General features: G+C 36.5%; 1 protein-coding gene and 1 long non-coding RNA gene across 2 annotated transcripts in view; one reads left to right on the forward strand and one right to left on the reverse strand.

The window, feature by feature from the left end:
* Nucleotides 1-747: 747 nt before the first annotated feature.
* On the reverse strand, nucleotides 748-1,418 carry LOC146740192 (uncharacterized). The gene is made up of 2 exons (XR_014929954.1): nucleotides 1,342-1,418; nucleotides 748-906 (listed from the first exon to the last, which is right to left on the reverse strand). It is a non-coding gene; the product is annotated as an uncharacterized LOC146740192 (long non-coding RNA).
* An 8,715-nt stretch (nucleotides 1,419-10,133) lies between these two features.
* LOC100375825 (calcitonin gene-related peptide type 1 receptor-like) overlaps nucleotides 10,134-14,801 on the forward strand; it is a 117,771-nt gene continuing 113,103 nt past the window's right edge. The window contains exon 1 of the mRNA XM_085500979.1: nucleotides 10,134-10,398. The gene's annotated coding sequence lies outside the window, so the exon portion shown is untranslated. The remainder of the gene's footprint in view (nucleotides 10,399-14,801) is intronic.

Genomic DNA, 14,801 nt, shown 5'->3' on the forward strand with positions numbered 1-14,801 from the left:
TATATTGTTCAACAAGTATCAACATTCTAATGGCTTTTATTCCAATTAAGGTGAATTTCCAAATGAACAAGTTGAAACCAAAAGCACCCAGAGTTTTCAAATTCAGATACACTGATTATATTATGTAATGATATTACAATTACATATTCAACTGGGATGTAATTCGCTTTTGTACTTCATACTTCATATTTGTGCCTTTAATTTGACTATACAAGCTAGCTTTTTACTGTATGTATGAATGATTTAAATTGTACCATCAACAATTGTCTATACCTTCTCAACAACATTCCAATTACTTTCACATATAGGGTATACATTCCCCAATTTATCTGTTATGCGGGTCTGTAGTATATTTATGCATTTTTTTAGAAAGACGTTGTTTCCTTTCGTCCAAATTAGTAAGCCAAAAGTGTTGTGAAGTTTGTGCTTAGATACAATAATACTGATCTCAAATGGCATCAATCTGATTAAAATCTGATGTAGTATACGGGCTTTAATTATTTTGGCTATGAACTTATTTTAATTTTATTTGTTATTACTTTTGTATTTTATTGTTTTACTTTGATTTTGATTTTGTATTTTTTTAATTTCGCCCTACAAACATCTGATCCGACGCCTATGTAAGGCCCGTTCAAATCTCGCGTAAGTAACAGCCAAACACAGCCCCCCTTTTATACGGGCCGTCGCCTGCTTACTTTCTTTCTGTACATTATATTTTGCCCACTTGACTATACCATTAATAGAAAATTGCTAGTATATTTTCATTTACAAAAGAAATTCCACAGCATTTTACAAGTTTTGTCATTACATTGAATATTTTGTTCACTTCCTGATACATGTTCGCCAGCCAAGGTTCGTTTATTCAGTCGTCGCTTCAATTTTACATCAAACACGGAGCACAATTATCTAGAATGTAAGCAAAAAAATAAGTAAATCGTAATGATTAGAACACTGTAAACAGCTACAGTAAACAATGCAAACTGATTTTAAATTGTATATCGGTCACCGGCCCACGGCATCGACGCAGAAAATTGGAGCAAATCAGCTCAATTACTTTAATCAAGAGTTATTGTATAATGTACAAAATGTTAATACATTTTGATGAATATTTACAGCTACGGCTTCAGTACCGTAGACGATTTTGGCCCGATCGTCAACAAACATCACCCGTCTCCAGGGCAAGCGACTGGAAAAAGACACCGGTGTTCGGTCGAACCGGTGGGAACAAAATCGTCACTTCCAGAATAACTATGCAAAATAACGATTTAAACTCGAACCATTCGAGCCACAATATAAACATAAAAAAATGACTTTCGTTGCATTTGACAGTGATAAACTTACCGAAAAGCCGTGTTTTTCTCGGTCGCTAACGTCGGTATAATCCGCCATATTTTATTTGAGTGTGTTTGCCACCTGACTCTGCCCGGTGACGTCACCATGTGCACTATAGAAGGAGGTCTGTGATTCGTTGACTAAAACCGTCGATAGTGGGTCTCGTTGAAATCTCGTTAAAAAAAATCACAAAATCAAAATCAAAGTAAAATAATATAATAAAAAGGCATTAATAACAAAAGTAATAACAAATTAAAATAAGTTTATAGCCAAAATAATTAAAGCCCGTCCACTACATCAGATTTTAATCAGATTGAAATGGCATCAACGTCTGATGTAAACATTGGGTTTTCACAGAAACCATATGATTATCAAAAAAGTATTAGAGTTTGATATATAGCGCAATCCAAATCATGAGGTCTCTTACTGATTTCACTATGTAGTTTGGTGTGTTCATCAGTCATCTGATTCGTGTTCGTTCTTTATACGACATGTATTCAATGTTCTACGGTTTGGTATGGTCATTTCATTCTACGTTTTCTTTACATCTACAAATAATCAGAGCATTGAACGTATGCAACATGTATTTATACCACTTTTTGTCACGTGGCCCATTGTCATGCGGTTGGCTAGTGCCTTCGTGCGATTTACATGACTCAAACTATGGGGATATACCTCACTGTCACGTGATTGTTTATATATACATATATTGTTACGTTGATTTCCAAAACTTGAAACCTACTTCTACATGTAACATATAAAACCATTCGTTTTATAAAGTGGCGGCGTCACAACTGAATCCAACAACTTTTCTACTAGAAGTTCTTCACTGACATTTTCATGTTATTCAACTGAGCACTAATTGAATATGACGGAATCTAAGGCTTTGTCGGCGTTCATGCCGTCATATGCCTGAACCCATAATAAGTATCAATGAATCTTACTTTTATCTCACGTGACGTTTCTTTTTATTAATCGTCTTAAAAATTGGGGAATAAATCCCATAGATTCCTCTAAATTTGGTCTAAGTATGTTTGATTGGTTTATTACACAGTGCGGTCTCGTTCATACTTCAAACAATGGCCCTGTAACGAGAAAACGATTCCCCGTTGTACCATTACTCTCCTTGTATATTTCACTCTAATTATCTAGGATATACAGTACAAGACCATAACATGATATCTTTGCCATAATTGCTGAATAGTTTTTATATCCTGTATTATGACATTACTGTTATTAACAGGACATCATTGGATCAACGATAATCACTGCAAATCCCGATAGGTAATCAATACCCTTGTGTCTAATGTATGGCGATTGGGAAATACGGTTTTTGAAATAGTTAGTCCTATATTTAAAAAAATTTCGATGCAAGTCATCCACAAAAAATGAACAATAATGGCGGCTTCGTTGCTAACTCTGAATGAAGCTTCAGAAAAAAAAAAAAAATATTGTGTGGCGTTATTTAACCTCAGGCATGCTTCATAGATAAAAAATTTGGCACTGTCGGATTCAAATACTGCTAAAGCCATCGATAATATCAGTTTGCACAGCTGTTGTATTTCAGAAACCCGTTTCCTGTGGTGAGTATAACTGGGACGTGTGTGTTCCGGTGATCGTTATAGTTATCTATCAAGCGGGACGATAGCAGTATTACTTCTTATACGGTGCATTGAATTATACGCGCCAACAGAACGACTCAGATAACAGATGATGTATATACATTAACACATTGTGATAGTATGCTGATTAATGTTCAGGGATTTCTCACACGTATCATCTTTTCCGATATCCAAATAGGGTTTTATTGTAATGAATTGCATTGTTGTGGTAACAACAAAGAACACAAATATAAGGTGCGTCTCCACCACTTCTGAGACATTATCAATATCGAATAAATATTGACATTCAAATACCCAGCATTGGTAATATAATTCGTCACGTGCTAGGAAATATGGAATTGTGTGTTCATTTTGTTATTATTTCCAATAATGCAACTGTCATGACAACCATTTTAACATGCCTTCATCTCCATGGTATTATGTTTTAGTGCATCTGTTTTTGCAAAACGTGGATAGGCCTCCCGTGACGCCAAAGACATGATTGTAATTCGTATTTATATATTAAAGTGGATTTTCACTTGTTCTGTTTGTTGATGGTGTTTTAATATTTCATTTATTCTCTAAGCGAATTCATTTTTTTCAACCAAATCAATTTGTTTTAAGATTAATTGTTTCGTTTGTTTGTTGTTGTCGTTGTAAAACAATTTTTAATTTTTGGGTCACCCAATAATTCACACTTTTGTCTCAATATCAAATTATAGTAAGTTGTTGACAGTGAAAGTAACATGACATGCTCCACTGTAGTTGACCTCTGACATTGCACGTTGCAGGCGGTGACCCTAAACTCGAATAGCTCAAACTACCTGTCAGTCATCTCCTTTCTCTAATGGTCTCAAGAAACGAGAGAGAAAATCCGCAAGTCTGCCTTCCCTCCGGCGATTATCGCCATCCATTAACAAAAAGAAGTTTGTGATGGCTCATTACCAATCCTTCTATCATTGCATTTATAAAATCCTCCATCAAAAAGGAAACTAGTCGGGCATAACAATTTAGTCTGTGAGGACACGTTTGTTCTATGTTCTTCTGTATCTTGAGTTGTTGTAAAAGGTACACAATAATTAAAACAAAACAGGCAATTACACGTTCACACTATCTACTACCTGAAATGTATTAATTGTGCGTTTCACAAAGGCAGTATCATCTACGCTTATGAATACAAATCAGACGGAAATATAAATATTATATTTATATATTCAGTGTTTTTCTCGTAACGTAAACCAGCGTGAGACTGAAATAAGCTCAATTACCTGTTTGTCATAACATTATCCAATTTGTTTAGTTCAAACCATTTGACTTACAGACGATCGTGTACTGCGTCAGAAATGTTTATCTTTGTTAGAAATTAGTGAAAGGTTAATCATGCGTATGCCAACCGACTATAAAATACATGTATGGAATAAACAAATACACAGTGCGCTACAAAGAGGATTCATGGCGCAGTAGTATAAAGCGACTCTCACGTTTTATACAAAGTTCACTTGTGACGTAGTGGCTTACAATATTTATATTTTATGTATAAATCAATATTAATTGTGGTTTCAAATGAAGGTTATGATGCCGCATATTCGGCAGACACTATTTCTAAATTTTACAACTTCGACTTCTCGCCTACGCACGCTGGTCCCCATTATTACTACAGTGGCTTTTCTGCTAACGGTAACGATTTTCGTTTCGGCGTTGAGTAGCTGCAAACCGGATATCCGGCGTCATGAATAGCATATTGAATTCATGACTTCATAAATTTATTAAACCCGTCATGTTATCGTGCCAGTATTTATATGACAACTGAAAAATTCAGTGATGGTGTGTCGTTATATCTGTGAATTCATCTATATATTGATACAATCTACTTTTTGGAAAATGATGAAAATATCTAAGTGATTATGAAAGATGATTATAAGATGACATGGTAATGAGATTCCCGGTAAATCACGGAACAATGCATCGGCGTTAAACTGCCCATTAACAACGATATATCTATAGATGGTGGCATTCGGGACTGCATGTTCGGAAGTAATAACTCGATGTATCGCTGATCTGATGTAGATCGTCAACTTCAAAAAAACATCTGTCGCTGTTTTCAAAATGTCCCTGCACTAGAGCGAAGTTTTATTAGATGAAATGAACCAAAACACACGTCCAATTTTGTTTTCAAATTAGATTCTAGATAAAAATTTATTATATGATTTGCTGTGTACAAGGCAGTATTCAATCATTCATGGTGTTCGAATTCCATCTCGTGTCGAATTCAAGGTCCCTGAACGACACCACAGATATACAACATAAGAATTTGTAGGCTATATCGTGTTATTATTTTGACCTAACGGAAATCTCGTTTCAGTTTATATTAAAAAATTCTTTTTTTAGATTCAAGTTTATTATCCCTGGTTGTCGCGGAGACTGAATTCTGTAATAAAGTGGAATTCGTGTATTCCTTCCACGATGGCGTACGTCATAAATATATTTCCGTCATTACCATTGTTTTGTTTTCGCTAATAAAATGTTTCGTTCGTCGGTGTCACGAGCTTTTCTATCGATGCAATTGATACAAATGTCCAAGTAAATAGCAGCTCAGACAAACTATGCTGTGCGTACATGGTATGAATTTCGTTTTCGTTTTGCTACATGAAAATGCTAGATTAATTGTTTCTTTCAATTTGAAAGAACTACATACTTTAAATTATATTTTCAATAGATAGATTTTAAGTGATGTGTTCAAATCACATATATAAGTTTTTATATGGTGCTATTTTGGGAAACCATTAATCGATTCCATAAAAGCACAGGTGATAAACAGTAGTGACATATTGCGCAGCGGTGACTGTAAAAATAAGTTCCACAAATACCGCGGTGCCTGTTAAAATAAGTTCATCAGAGTTAATTAACGAGAATCTACGCTATTACATACTCAATTACGCGGATAATAAAAAAATTTAAGTATGTTTTTCAGAGGACAGTTCGACATAATGGCATTCTAGTAGCAATATTGCGCAGGAAGTAGAAACGTGTCGAATTTCAGTTTAGCGTGATTCGAAATACAATTAATAATAATAATTATTTCTTTTTAATTAATTAAAATTGAATAGGGCCCGACTTACCTGTTATCGACATTCTTAAAAATTATCAGTGAATATGATAATGGCAAACGTCGAAAAAAATACGGTACCAGGTTCCAGACAAAACGTACGAAGTAATACGTGATATTATTTTTTGGGGGGGGGGGTGACACAATATGTTTAAAAATTGAAATTAGTTCACGGACCATTTATAGTTGAAACTAACATGCCAAACTGTTTGAATGGCTGGGCTACCTTGCCATTGTCATTCCAGCAATATGAAACAGTCTTACAGCGTTCGGCTTATAGAGTATTTCATCTATTTTATTTGAACCATAGGTATTTATAATTATAGACGAGGCGGCAAGTTTTGAGTGCACACTTAAAGTGAACATCCTAGGGAATGTTCCAATTCGATCTATTCCTAGCAAAATTATTGAACACGGGCAAATTATTGGAACAATGCGGACTATTCTACTTGACATGTGTTGGCATATGTAATCACATGTCATCTGAAGTCGACACAATTGCACCAAAGAAACGACCAGCGAGCACTCTTAAACTTAATTAGTGTCATTAGTCCATGCTGTTCTGTTGGGTCAAATGTGTGACTTAATTAGTGTAATTCGTCCATGCTGTTCTGTTGGGTCAAATGATATGTGTTAGTATACGTTGTCAATCTACCAAAGCATCTCCAAGAAATGACCCGCGGAACTCAAAGCGGGAGATTTGTCACCTGCGCATGCGTCAGATGGCTATAGCATGTTATTATTTACAAACACAAACGTCTACTCATAAGCCTTTGCGTTTTTAGCGTGTGTTGTTATCGTCGATTGGGACTCAATTCCAGCGCGTGCGCAGGTGACGATCCTCCCGCTTTAACACATATGGCTGTCAATCAAGCCGTTTCAAAATTTCAAGTTCAAAACATAATGTCGTTAGAATGTTTGTTGTATCTGCATTGCCTTGTTTTAATTAAATCACCCGATATAACGACAGTGGTGTGTAAGAAAATTGGCTAAATCAATGCAATGTAGGCGACACGTTTGATGGGGCAATGCAATACAATGTCTACTGACATATTGCGATTCCTTCAAACTTATACACCTGACACTGAAAAAAATAGTATTCAACATTCCGTCAGTGTTACCTACGCGTTCGAAAGTGTTAATTATTTGGAAATTGTTCTTCAGGATTACGTCACATTCGAACACGTTTTTGTTTACCTCGGACAAAGAAGCGCTTTAGCGTGTTGCGGAAATGTAATGCTGTCACTGAACGCGAAAACAGTTTCTTATTGTCATTCTGTGCTGTTTTCTTTCATTGAATCAGTATTCCAAGCAAGAAAAGGTGTATGAAAATAAGTATATTTCGAGCATACTGACAAGTATGCACTCAGACAGTACCGTGACGTAAACGCCGCTAGGCATCGGTCGATACGATCGCCCTAGTGTCTCCGTGCATATTTTGCGGTATTCTCGTAATAACCTTCTATTATAAAAACGCAAAATGTTTACGATGATCATATGAGAACACGTGAAGTTTTTTTTTAGTTTACGATGAATCATGGTCAATATTGATCATCATCAAACCATGTTTCACAGGTAGGGGAGATTGCGGTGTTCGAATTCCATATATTTCTCACCATTCATTGAAACATACATTTCTGTTGTGTATTCCAACTGCGTACACTGTGCAAATGTCATTATATAAGCTAATAACATGTCGTTAGATCTAATTTACCCCAGAGGAGATCATTTTCTTTAACTGAATTATGTTTAGGTGGGTATAGGCGCTATATTGTCAGACGTGGCGATGGTTCTTGTATGTTATTTTAATTGTGTTAAATGATGCATAATATAGGCTAGTTCTGTTATCCTAAACTAGTGATTTGGTATTTTAAACAGATGGTGATACGATTCAATACAACTATAGGCCAAACTGATTACTACAATTGAATACAATATAACTATAGAGCAAATGCATTACAAAAATCTAATACGTTCTTTAATGTTGTGTGTGAGTAACCTATTAGATGTATATAGGTTCCGATCTCAATTGTAGAAAAAATGGATTGGGTCCGACGTAAGATCACTAGGGAAATAGCTACCTGATGTGGAATTAGCTTGTAGGACACAGTTAGATTGTTGATATGGGCTGTAGTTGTATTCATCAGTACTAAATGGCTATATGTCGAAGGGCTGCAATATCTATCGTCTTGGATTAAGTGAATACTGAGCGACTAGCATCAAATATGCGCCAGAAAAGGTATTTCTCGTCTATTATATATTTCATTTGTTGTTGTCATTTGTATCAAAATCAGGTTACTATTTCTTTTTCTCTTTGAAATTTCGTAAAAACTATGAGAGAGTCTGAGCTGCACAGTCACTGCCATTCTGTAAGGGTGACTATATGTACACTTCCACTTTAGCCTAATCTCACAACAAGTTTACTTTCTGGATTAAAATTACAATGGACAACAAAAGATAGATTAACTTTGTAAACAACATAAACAATAGTTTCCCATGATTTTTTGGTGCAATCCATGGGATTGAGCGGTTTCCCTTTAAAGGCACAGTGATTTGACACTAATGGAAGTCTCTCTAATCGCAAAAAAAACGCTGATTATAATCCGGCCACTGTGGCCTTAGAAGTGGCCTTAGCTGTATCTTTGTCTCTTCAACTTAAAAACGGGTGTTTGAAAGGGATCTTTGCGAGTTTACCACAAATAACGGAAGTGAAGAAGGCAATAATAACAAATTATATAATTATAAGCATACGTTTGTTATTCTCAAACCACATTACGATGTACACAGCAACTTTCCAACTCGGTGTTTCCAATGATGAATTACAAGACAGCAATTAAAATTATAAAATAGGATCAGTTTCACTTCTGACTATCAAACCGTAATTACGTTCCTGTCACGCGCACGATTATTTGATGGCGCTCTTTAAAGGCACTCCTCAAATTAACTCATAAAAACGGTCGTTCACTCAGATGTGATCAGTGTGCCATATTGCGAGTATATATACGTGTCATAGCATCATCGCCAGTCCCAGGGGTTCGTAATTTGTTTGAGCAATGTTTAGTTCCTGTGAGCCGAGCCATGTCAATGGATACGTACATCCCCGAAACAGTCCCGTTGTTTAATAACACCTGGCAAAACAAGAAAGGTAGACATCTTATGCAGACATTTAATAAGTATGTTCATATTTTATTTCAATACATTCCTTGCTCGGTAAAAGTAGTGTTTGTAATCTTATAACATTTATGAATATATCATGATGTCACGATTATTTTAGCGGTGAGGGTTTTTATTAATATAGTATTAAGTGACTTCACTATTACTTGAATCGCGGCGGTTGGTAATGATATATAATATAATATATAAGAATCGAGTATACTCGAATTATTTAATATTGCTTACAGTACGCGTCTCCGGTAATTGAAAGTCGCTTCAGGCAGACTGTAACCGACGACGAGTAGATTCATTCGCTGGTTGAAAATTCCTACAGACAACATATTTCGTAAACCTTGCACCTTTAGTAAATGTGAAATGCCTGAAATTGAAAACTACTGAAAACGTTGCCTAAGGACTGACTACACTATACATTTTTGTATTATTTGAATCATTTTAACACACGTTCAGCGCTGTGCACAGGCAATGCAACTGAAATATATATATTTTTGGTTACACTATGTGAGAGTAAAGTCTGCAGTCAATTGCGCGTTTTTCGTGTGTGTGATTATTTTCCAGGCGTTTTTTTTTTTTTTTTTAAATAATGCTTTCTGATGTATAAGACATTTCGTGTATACATGATGTACCTCTTTACTTCCACGCTGTACGCAAAAAAAAGTTAATTATGATGTCGTTTAAAACATGGCGGTTAACTATTCTAATTGCACCGTTCTGGTTGAACAGGAATACAAATGATACGTCTGTCTAGCTAATGACAGCGTCCACTTTAAGTCACGTACTCCTACTTTTCCCGCCACTTTGAAGTCGTAAAGGGTACATTGACTAAACAGATTATCATTGGTGCCTATGTGATGAATGTGTTTTTTAATACTCCAATTCAACTATGGGTAGAGCTTTTTCCCAAGCACCATCTGTCGAAGAGCGTCCTTCGAGTGCCTTTCAATCGCTAGTTTCAGACCTCTTTTGATCGGACGGGCACGAATAAGTGACATAACGGCAATCTGTTAATTGAATCGTATTTTCAATTACAGGTAAATTGAAATCCAACCAATGAGAGGAAATGCGTGCTGTCTTGCTGCTGAGTTAACAGAACTAACTCATAACGGTTGAACGTATCTTTGGAATCCAGTCAGTCGTCCAGCTTGAAGCGCTTTCACGCACGGCGGGATCGTTTGTCGACTTTCTAAGGTATAGCATATTAATTTTAATCATGTTTAGTGTGTTTCCTTGTTGTGCGTGGTACAATATTATAGACTCTTTGTCGCTGTCGTTCTGTGGCGCCACGTCTGAGGTGAAAGCGGCGTATTTAGTCTCTCAGGCAAAAAATTAGTGCGATGTGTAATATTGTTACAAAGATATGGGTTGTTAAGTTTAGCTACTTTTATTGTGTGTTTTAATTTAAATTAATAGTTAGATGAATTGTTTCATATTGCCGGTATACCATGCAATGAAATGTGATATTGCCACGTGATTGACTCGTTCATGAACCTACCCCGATACATGTGCCCGCAAATATGGAGGTCAAAGCAGATAGCGTGACTCGCACCCTACTAACCGGAGCGGACGGTTGATTTGAAACCTAACTTGAACAAGTACATGTATTTGCGTTCGTCTATTTCTTTTTATTTACCGCTTTGTTAATACCTACTGGTGTTCTTGATGAATAGCATTGTCCCCGGTAGAGGTTTATCGGTGACGCAGGTTGCATGTTTTGTACGTCCATTATACATTTTGTCTGTTATTGTCTCGGCATGTTTGTATCTGCGTAAGTACGTCACGCATTTACATTTTTACTAACAAAAAGACTATCACGAGAATCGAACGTGGAGAAAACGAATCGCTAAGTGCGATAACTGACTGTAATTGCAACATGGTGTTTACAGCGCCCCCAATACTAACAAGTCGATTTCAATTGTTTATGCTAGCAAGTTGAAGTGTTTCTGGTGTATACTATCGACCCAATAAACCCATTCTCTTTATTTTTATGAGTATTCAATAATTTCAATGGTAGTTGAATCCAAGCAGCCAACGATCGATTGCATAATAGTAATATCGTCATATCAAAATGTTATTCCATTAGCCAAAAAAGTACGCTTTTGTTCCGTTTGATACATTTACCAGTCAGCATTCGCCGCGACATGATAGCATTGGCATTCACCATTACATGATTGGCATTCACCACAGCATGATAAACATTCACCATTACATGATAGGCATTCACCATTACATGATAGGCATTCACCATTACATGCCAGGCATTCCTCATTACATGATAGGTATTCACCATTACATGCCAGGCATTCACCATTACATGATAGGCATTCACCATTACATGATTGGCATTCACCATTACATGCCAGGCATTCACCATTACATGATAGGCATTCACCATTACATGATAGGCATTCACCATTACATGATAGGCATTCACCATTACATGATATGCATTCACCATTACATGCCAGGCATTCACCATTACATGATAGGCATTCACCATTACATGATAGGCATTCACCATTACATGATAGGCATTCACCATTACATGATATGCATTCACCATTACATAATAGGCATTCTTCACGACGTGAAAGGCATTCGCAATTACATTATAGGCATTCGCCACAACATGATAGTCATTCACCATTACATGCCAGGCATTCACCATTACATGATAGGCATTCACCATTACATGATTGGCATTCACCATTACATGCCAGGCATTCACCATTACATGATAGGCATTCACCATTACATGCCAGGCATTCACCATTACATGATAGACATTCACCATTACATGATAGGTATTCACCATTACATGCCAGGCATTCACCATTACATGATAGGCATTCACCATTACATGATTGGCATTCACCATTACATGCCAGGCATTCACCATTACATGATAGGCATTCACCATTACATGATAGGTATTCACCATTACATGCCAGGCATTCACCATTACATGATAGGCATTCACCATTACATGATTGGCATTCACCATTACATGCCAGGCATTCACCATTACATGATAGGCATTCACCATTACATGATAGGCATTCACCATTACATAATAGGCATTCACCATTACATGATAGGCATTCACCATTACATGCCAGGCATTCACCATTACATGATAGGCATTCACCATTACATGATAGGCATTCACCATTACATGATTGGCATTCACCATTACATGCCAATCATTCACCATTACATGCCAGGCATTCACCATTACATGCTAGGCATTCACCATTACATGATTGGCATTCACCATTACATGCCAATCATTCACCATTACATGCCAGGCATTCACCATTACATGATAGGCATTCACCATTACATGATAGGCATTCACCATTACATGATTGGCATTCACCATTACATGATAGGCATTCTTCACGACATGAAAGGCATTCGCAATTACATTATAGGCATTCGCCACAATATGATAGCATTGGCATTCACCATTACATGATTGGCATTCACCACAGCATGATAAACATTCACCATAACATGACAGGCATTCCTCATTACATGATAGGTATTCACCATTACATGCCAGGCATTCACCATTACATGATAGGCATTCACCATTACACAATTGGCATTCACCATTACATGCCAATCATTCACCATTACATGACAGGCATTCACCATTACATGATAGGCATTCACCATTACATGATTGGCATTCACCATTACATGATTGGCATTCACCATTACATGCCAGGCATTCACCATTACATGATAGGCATTCACCATTACATGATAGGCATTCACCATTACATGATATGCATTCACCATTACATAATTGGCATTCTCCACGACATGAAAGGCATTCGCAATTACATTATAGGCATTCGCAATTACATTATAGGCATTCACCATCACATGATAGGCATTCACCACAACATGATAGGCATTCGCCATTACATGATAGGCATTCACCATAACATGATAGGCATTCACCATTACATGATAGGCATTCACCATTACATGATAGGCATTAACCATTACGTGATAGGCATTTGCCACAACATGATATGCATTCGCCATTACATGATATGCATTCACCATTACATGATTGGCATTCACCATTACATGATTGGCATTCACCATTACATGATAGGCATTAACCATTACATGATAGGCATTCACCATTACATGATAAGCATTCGGAAATTCTAGAATGCTCATTGATCAACTCAAGACAGGGGGTGGTACAAGCATATAAAATTTAATAAAACTAAACTATAAAACTATGTTCAGTATTAATTTGTTGAACATTTTTTTTTGTTTTATTTATATGTTTTTGCGCCAGGCAACAATTGCGGACTTTGAATGTAACTGTTGTCTTTCCTGACTTTTTTGTATGTGCAGATTTGTTGCAAATTTGTTAAAATCTGTTAAAATAAAAAAAAGAAAGTAAACTGTTCCTGGCACACAGACGTAAATAAACATTCATTGTTTTACAATTTGACTAGAGCGTTCGGGATTAGACAAGCCCGAGGCTGAAATCCGGACTAGCCTGGATTTCGTTATACTCTGCAGCGAAAATAGAATAACGAAATACTCACACAAAACACAGAATTTGTTGTGATGAATGCCAATCATGTAATGGTTAATGCCTATCATGTAATTATGAATGTCTTTCACGTTTTGATGAATGCCTATCATGTTGTGGTGAATGCCTATTATGTAATGGTGAATGCCTATCATGTATTGGTGAATACCTATCGTGTAATGGTGAATGCCTATCATGTAATGGCGAATGCCTATCACGTTGTGGTGAATGCCTATCATGTTGTAGTGAATGCCTATCATGTAATGGTTAATACCTATCAGGTAATGGTGAATGTCTATCATGTAATGGTTAATACCTATCATGTAATGGTTAATGCCTATCATGTAATGGTGAATGCCTATCATGTAATGGTGAATGCCTATCGTGTAATGGTGAATGCCTATCATGTAATGGCGAATGCCTATCACGTTGTGGTGAATGCCTATCATGTTGTAGTGAATGCCTATCATGTAATGGTTAATACCTATCAGGTAATGGTGAATGTCTATCATGTAATGGTTAATACCTATCATGTAATGGTTAATGCTTATCATGTAATGGTGAATGCCTATCATGTAATGGTGAATGCCTATCATGTAATGGTGAATGCCTATCATGTAATGGTGAATGTCTATCATGTAATGGTGAATGCCTATCATGTAATGGTTAATGTCCATCATATAATGGTGAATGCTTTATGTTATCATGCTGTGGTAAATGCCAATCATGTAATGACAACGAGTAGGATAAGACAGTCAAGGCTTTCCATACAAACGCCAGAATGTTTAACGCAGAGTTTTGCTTTGGTCGCAAGTGTATTCCGTTATATCTCGCTGTTATCATTTCCCATTTCAATATTCCACAGTTTCTCGTATTTTGAACCCAAGGCAAATGACTAAGAAACTGAATGTATAACAATACGGATGGCATTAGCAAGGTATCGATCTAAACTTTGAGGCGTATTCCAAAGGGTAATAACATAATTTCATTAGGCGGTTTACTGTAGTGGAGCGAACGGATAGCTTAA

This window comes from Saccoglossus kowalevskii, chromosome 7, assembly GCF_978046115.1.
Source record: "Saccoglossus kowalevskii chromosome 7, keSacKowa6.1, whole genome shotgun sequence".
Lineage (NCBI taxonomy): Eukaryota > Metazoa > Hemichordata > Enteropneusta > Harrimaniidae > Saccoglossus > Saccoglossus kowalevskii.